At 37.2% G+C, this 7,108-nt stretch overlaps 1 long non-coding RNA gene across 1 annotated transcript; it reads left to right on the top strand.

The window, feature by feature from the left end:
* Positions 1-810: 810 nt before the first annotated feature.
* LOC128701908 (uncharacterized) lies at positions 811-6,442 on the top strand. Its single transcript, XR_011393948.1, has 4 exons — positions 811-938; positions 1,441-1,941; positions 4,996-5,117; positions 5,948-6,442. It is a non-coding gene; the product is annotated as an uncharacterized lncRNA (long non-coding RNA).
* The last annotated feature ends 666 nt before the right edge of the window (positions 6,443-7,108 follow it).

Here is a 7,108-nt window from a genome sequence, read left to right as displayed (position 1 = left end):
AATAACCAGGAATCGAACCTGGACATGCGACTTGTCAGCTGAACAATCTTCTATTGAGCTACATATCGCATTGCATCTGTGTCGATCCATTGGTGCAAGTAGAGGTGAAGGCTCTATTTTCCGTCCGCTAACCATGGTCCGGTATTATTATAATTATTGTATTATAATTATTATAATTATCATTATTATCATTAACATTATTATTTAAATAATGAAAGTAACGTTTGTTTTAGGCCAAATTGGGGTGACATAGAACAGGGCTCTGCAGTGAGCGAAAATTACGGAGCAGAAACCATGTTTGGGTCATGACTTGGAAGTTGCTGCTTTTGATGTCACAAGAACACTTGCGAGACATCTTCAGCGGTCACATTTCGTGAGCACCTACACCGAAAGTTGCACGTGCAGATAATAGAGCTGCCCTTGTTACTAGTTGAACTATATTTATCAGTTTCTTTCTGTTTCTCTCTGTTTCTCTCTCTCTCTCTCTCTCTCTCTCTCTCTCTCTCTCTCTCTCTCTGTGTGTGTGTGTGTTCCTGTTTTATTACCTATTTTCCTAGATTGCAATAATGACGTCCGATTTCATGCGTACATCTACAGAGCATATAAAATACCTAACAGTGGCAAAAATAGATCACAAGATATTCATTTGCAATCATTTGCATTCATGGCTCGTAGAACCCCTCCCATCCTGCACGACCCACTCTTCCTACCCACACACATACACACACACTCCCCAAGATTGTCTTCATACCTCTACCAAGCTTTCATTCCCCCCGCAGTCCCAGCATCCCCCTTCACCTTCCCAGAGATGAGCCACTCCCACCCGGTGCTTGGCTGATGTTCTACTCGCCTGCAACTCAGTGTTGGTGTGGTCGAAGTGTGCGCTGGACGCGTGGAGAGAGAGTACCTTGTTGTTTCTCCGATAGGACCTAGCAAGAGTGTGTGCACTCATTCCTTAAGCATTTGTGGAGAAAAAGAAACTTATGTACAGTTCAATGCATTTATTAAAGGGACCGTTTTTCCACGAGCGTGTCTTCTTTAGTTGTAATTGAGAAAGAAAATGCCACTAGAAGAAAAGTGTTTCCTTTAATAAATGTCCTGAACTGTTATTAAGCGTCTTTTCCCATATTTTCTCAGTATAAACATACAATATATATATATATATATATATATATATATATATATATATATATATATATATATATATATATATATATATATATATATATATATATATATATATATGAGCATTATGCGCTGGAATACAAAGTAATGCTAATAATATGTATTAAAAAAGCAAGTTTTAGAGCAATCTTTCAATGGGACAAAATATCTTTCTGTGTAGAGCTTTATCAAGTCTTTGAAGCTCTACACAGAGTGAAACGTGTTCCCAATTAACGTGTCTAACATGTCTCTTTTTATTTACTCCATTGTTGACAGTATTCCATTTGGATGCAAATTGTTAGTAGACAACAGTAGCTTAATATATTCCTGTAGCGCCGACTGAACTCTGAAGATATCGTGAAACCTGTAAAGCTGCGACGTCTGAACTTCTCGTGTGAGGACGGTGTTTTAAATGAGTGATTCCAGAAGTGCGTGACGAGAAATATTACTCAGATCATCATGTGTTGAACTTGACACACATGAGTAATAGTTGTGTATTAGCCCGTACGATCAACCAGTTCAGAATCTATTTAAAATAGCAAAAGGCCTGAATAATTTAAAATCAAGAATATTAATAATTTCCGTTGGAAAATAATCTATCATCTAGAACCCCCCAAAATATAACTCCCATAATAGAAAGAAATCCGTGTAATTTAAAAGAGAAGCTAAATCGTCTAAAAATAAGTAAGAATCTGCGTCGTACAGATTATAAAGAATCTGAATCTACTACGAAGAACAAAAATCACATCGATGATGTATTTCTTCAAAAGAATGATGGTACTAATAAATATCGTACCTAGTTCAGACTTTGGGGGCCCAGTATTACGTACCTCTGTAATCTGTAAATACCTTTGTAACTTGTCATGATTGTGACCAGACTTACCTGGAGTTCATTACCTTTGTAAATTGTGAGTTCATTACCTTTGTAAATTGTGAGTTCATTACATTTGTAAATTGTGAGTTCATTACCTCTGTAACTTGCTCAGCTATCAAAACTTTGGAGTCCAGTCCCTGGACCAATTATGTACCTCTGTAATCTTTTGACTACCGCCCACAGGATGGGTATGGGGTGCATAATAAACATATTAAACTAACTAAAAACTTCAAGGCAGCTTGAGTAAATTTCCAGTAAGTTTTTTCTTTTCATTCTTCAAGACAGCAAGAAAGTTGTCCCTCTATTTCTTAGACTCTTAGTAAGATTCCTGTAAGTTTTCTAATTTTCTGCCAAGATAATTATAAGTCTAAGTTTTCCACTGTATTTTCATCCCTGCTGTGGGAGGTTAAATACAATATTTTCAGTTTTCTTTTACAGGTTTATAATTTTTTGTATTCAGTCATCAATGGGTTATGAATTTATTTCACGATCGATTCGGAGGAGGAGATGACTAAATTTGGCATTAATCAATAACACTGCGACTAGCCGAGGATTTGAACCCATATCGTTTTGGCCCAGCTCAATGTGAGCGAAAATCATACATGGCGCTCTAACCCACGGAACCACGCAATCCTACAAAGCAGCTCCCATGGGTTAGAGCATCATGTGTGATTTTCGCTCACCATGAGGTGGGCCAAAACGACATGGGTTCGAATTCTCGGCTAGTCGCAGTGTTATATATAAATGGACAAATAGTGATTTATTGTTTACCGTGACCTAATTGCATATGCATGCACAGAATGTAGATACAGATGCTCTATAACAGGATGAAAGTGAAACAAGTGATGGCAACATTTGGAGTTCCCGGAGCATAAGTTAACCTTGGGATAAGTAACTCTCCCAGCGGAAGTCTGTTTGGCAAGGAATTCTGATTCACCTTACGCACCAAACAATACATTTTGCACAGTTTAACCCATAATGGGACTTTGTTGTCTACAGTGGGGCTTTATTTTCTGCAGTGGGGCTTTATTACCTAGAGTGGGGCTTAACTAGGTAACTGATGGCCCCAGTGAGCCCGAAAATTCGTTAAATATAGGATTTTCGTTACCTAAAGTGGTGTCCAGTCAATATTTGCCTGCTTTCTCCGTTGTTCAAGTCAGATAGTGGGTGGTTTTTTTTTTTACCCAGTGTAAACGAGTTCTGAAGCTAGCAAGCCTATGTAGACAATGGCTTCCTAGTCTTAGTATATTTTTTTCTTCAGTCCCATTTTAAAAATGCAAAGGAGAACTGACCTATACTTGAGGTAGATAAATTATTATATTAGATAACGACGTGATGTTAGGCAAATGAATTTATATTAAATGCCTTTTTTTTGAGAACGTTGTGTCCACACGCTCATGCTATAATGTGGTACACTGGGCGAAACGTAGTCGATATTGAGTGTATATTTTATTATTTAGGTCCCTTTGAATGTTCTCAGCAGTATGGATGGAGCAGAGTCAGTTTCTCTTGATAAAACGTTTCGCTCATGGTATAGCTCTCAAGCGATAAGTTGCATTAGTAAAGGTTTGCTCTTCTTTGGATGTCTTAATTTACCATCCTCCAGTTTGCGCCCAGTTATACCCATTCATATTTTTTCTAACCTCTAAAAATTGCCTCACTATCTTTACTTAGCAGAGTGTGGTAAATATAGACAAGTGTGGAAACTTTTAACTCATTTTGTTAGAAGACGCTCTTACCACACGGGAGTTCATTAATCAATGTGACTGATAATGTCCACAGTGACTAAATGTGCGTTCATTATACACATTCAGAACCTCATTTTTATTTAGAGATTTATAAATAAACGAGGACATGATGTAGCAAGGCAAGAGGAGACAATTCAACAGTTAGAAAACTCTCAGTGAAAGTTTTGTGAAGAATTTAAGTAATAGGTATAATAGTTGATTGGACTGTTCATTGGGTTTCAAACCTATCAACTACACGAGGGTCATTAAGGGTATATATCATATGATACCAGTCAAGAATAGTTTTCTCACTAATTATGTTTAAGGTAATCTCTTGTAAACATATGATATACACACTTCTCGCTGTATGTACACTGAAAGATACTCACCTCTCAGTATATATGCACTGAGAAATACACATCGCTAGGTGTATATATGTTTGTGGTGGTAGCTGGTTCAGGATCCATGAATTAGGGAAGAGAGTCGTAAGAGGTCTGGAGCGAGTCTGTTGTCTTCAGGGTCTGGAAATCCCAAGACTCCTTGATCCTGCTGCGGAAATTCCCTTGTGTGTACTGATGAAGAGGGAGAATGGAATTTTTATTTTTCACCACACCCGCAGTCACCAAGGTAAAGTGACAGCAAAGAATACATTTACCATCATTCATTCAATAACTGTATTGCCAGAAGTGCGCTCATATAAGAGTATAAATGGCCCTCTGAACTGCAACATCCTCACCCGTCCTGTATTTTCTAATTCCAGGACTCATGCATAGAAAACTGGTTTCCGCTGAGTTGCCTTGCTCACACTCTAACAGCACGTCAAATCCTAAAAACACTTATCTGCACTCACTCCAATCTAACACGTTCACATTTTATCTTACACACACACACAATATATATATATATATATATATATATATATATATATATATATATATATATATATATATATATATAGACAACAGTAGCTTAATATATTCCTGTAGCGCCGACTGAACTCTGAAGATATCGTGAAACCTGTAAAGCTGCGACGTCTGAACTTCTCGTGTGAGAATATATATACATATATATATATATATATATATATATATATATATATATATATATATATATATATATATATATATATATATATATATATTTAAGAATACTGGGTACGCCAGGAGTGCCTGGCTATAATAATTTTGCTATCGATGTCGAGCAAGTTATTATTTGTGTTCCCTCCAACAGGTGGCGTTGGTGTTACTAGCGTTGGCGTTGGTGAAGGTGTTGGAAGCTACAATCAGTCAGCTAGGCAGTGTTTATCTCATCGTGCCTCAACGCTTCGAGGTGGACCCTGTTGCACCTTACAGGTGTGGACACGTCACCTTTATAATGTTTTATATATATATATATATATATATATATATATATATATATATATATATATATATATATATATATATATATATATATATATATATGCAGAGCAACCCCTATGAAACAATTGTGAAATAACAAACGCTCTCGTGATTTTTCACTATCAGTTCCCTGATAATGTGAGAAATCACGAAAGCTCGCTGAATTTCACTATTTTTCCACATTGTTTATTCTGCTTTTTGAGATATCACCTGTTTACAGTGATCTTATTGCATATATATATATATATCTATATATATATATATATATATATCTATATATATATATATATATATAAATCGCAGACGGGCGATCTTAACTATGCAGAGCAAGCCACTGGGGGGGGGGAATCTTTAGCTCAAGTACTTTCATACTTCTCAGTGCGCCATCAGGAGCTGTGCAATGTTGCAAGGGAGCACCCAAGGCAGGGAGAAAGGTCTCAGAGTAGCGTAGGTGTGACCGGCCACGGTTACCCTTTGACTGGGTTAGTGGTCGGTGCCAACACCACCCTACCATCATCCCCTACTCCCCATGTGGGGTAGGAGGGTTTCTGAGATGTCAATTTTCATACTTGACATCTCAGAAGCCCAGTCTAAGGGTAACAGTAGACAGTGACACCTACGCTACTCTGAGACCTCTCTCCCTGCTTTGGTTGCTCCCTTGCAACATTGCACAGCTCCTGATGACGCACTGAGAAGTGTGAAAGTACTTGAGCTAAAGCTTCCCCCCCCCCCCCCGTGGCTTGTCCTGCACAATATATATGTATAATTGTATATACCTGCAGGAATCAATTGGAGTTCGCCAAGGCCCACGGTCCAAGGGGTGTATATTTACTGGAGTCTCTGGGAGCCGGACACTACCCGACACACCAGCAACTTACAGCTGACTACCACAGAAGATCCAACCCGGGACCTGTCTACTTCTACGACTACTTCAGATAGGTCAATATATTGGACTCTTATGAGAGGCTTTTGGTTCTGGGATTTGGATCTGCCTTTTCCATTTTTTATACCGAATCTTATCACTTCCTGTCCCCAAGGTGCTATGTGACCCCTGCGGGTTAAGCGTTTCCCCATGAATATAATAATATCGATATTCTCTTCTTAATGAATCATTATTATTATTATTTTTATTATTATTAGTGAAAATATTATTATAAACGATAGTAAACACATTAGTATCAATATTGTTATAATTATTTTTATATTAGTAATATTATTAATTTTCTCATGGTTTTATTTATTATTTTTTGGGGTAATAAAACCGTTAATAAAATGTAAATATGTTTTATCGTTATTTTCAATATTTTTATTGTCTTTGTAATGTTATGAAAATTAGCAATAAAATATAAAAGTGTTTCGCTTTATTATCCAAACCCTTGATTCCCATGAAAGGCTCATGATCCAAGGAATCGGAGCTGTCCTCTCCTTGGATGGAACATCACTGCCTTTCCATTCTACGAGCGCACTGTGACCTCTACGGCTTTAGCGCTTCCCGGTAAATATAACAGCAATAATGCTAGTCCTGAATGAAATTCAGGAATTAACATTGGGAATCTCCAAACCCGTAAGGGTCATACAGCTCCTGGGTTCGATTCAAATTAACTCCAAAGAAATAATCAGAATACTACACTTCGTGGGAAAAAAAATGTACAGTTTTAATTTATCAGCATTAATCCCCTCAAGGAAGGTTCCTTGATGCTGGTGAGAGGCTCTTGATCTAGGGAACTGGATCTGTGCTCCAGTTCCCTGAGTTAAACCTGAATACCTTCCATCCCTCCCCCAAGCACTGTATAATCCTATGGGTTTAGTGCTTTCCCCTTGATTATAATAATTATCAGCATTAATAATAATAATAATAATAATAATAAAATATTATTATTATTATTGTTATTATTAACAAGGAGAAGATTATTGGAAAATAACATTTATAGTTACCATCTTGT

This window comes from Cherax quadricarinatus, chromosome 69 (assembly GCF_038502225.1).
Source record: "Cherax quadricarinatus isolate ZL_2023a chromosome 69, ASM3850222v1, whole genome shotgun sequence".
NCBI lineage: Eukaryota > Metazoa > Arthropoda > Malacostraca > Decapoda > Parastacidae > Cherax > Cherax quadricarinatus.
The sequence above is the reverse complement of the archived record's forward strand: the minus strand, read 5'-3'. Positions and strand labels throughout refer to the sequence as shown.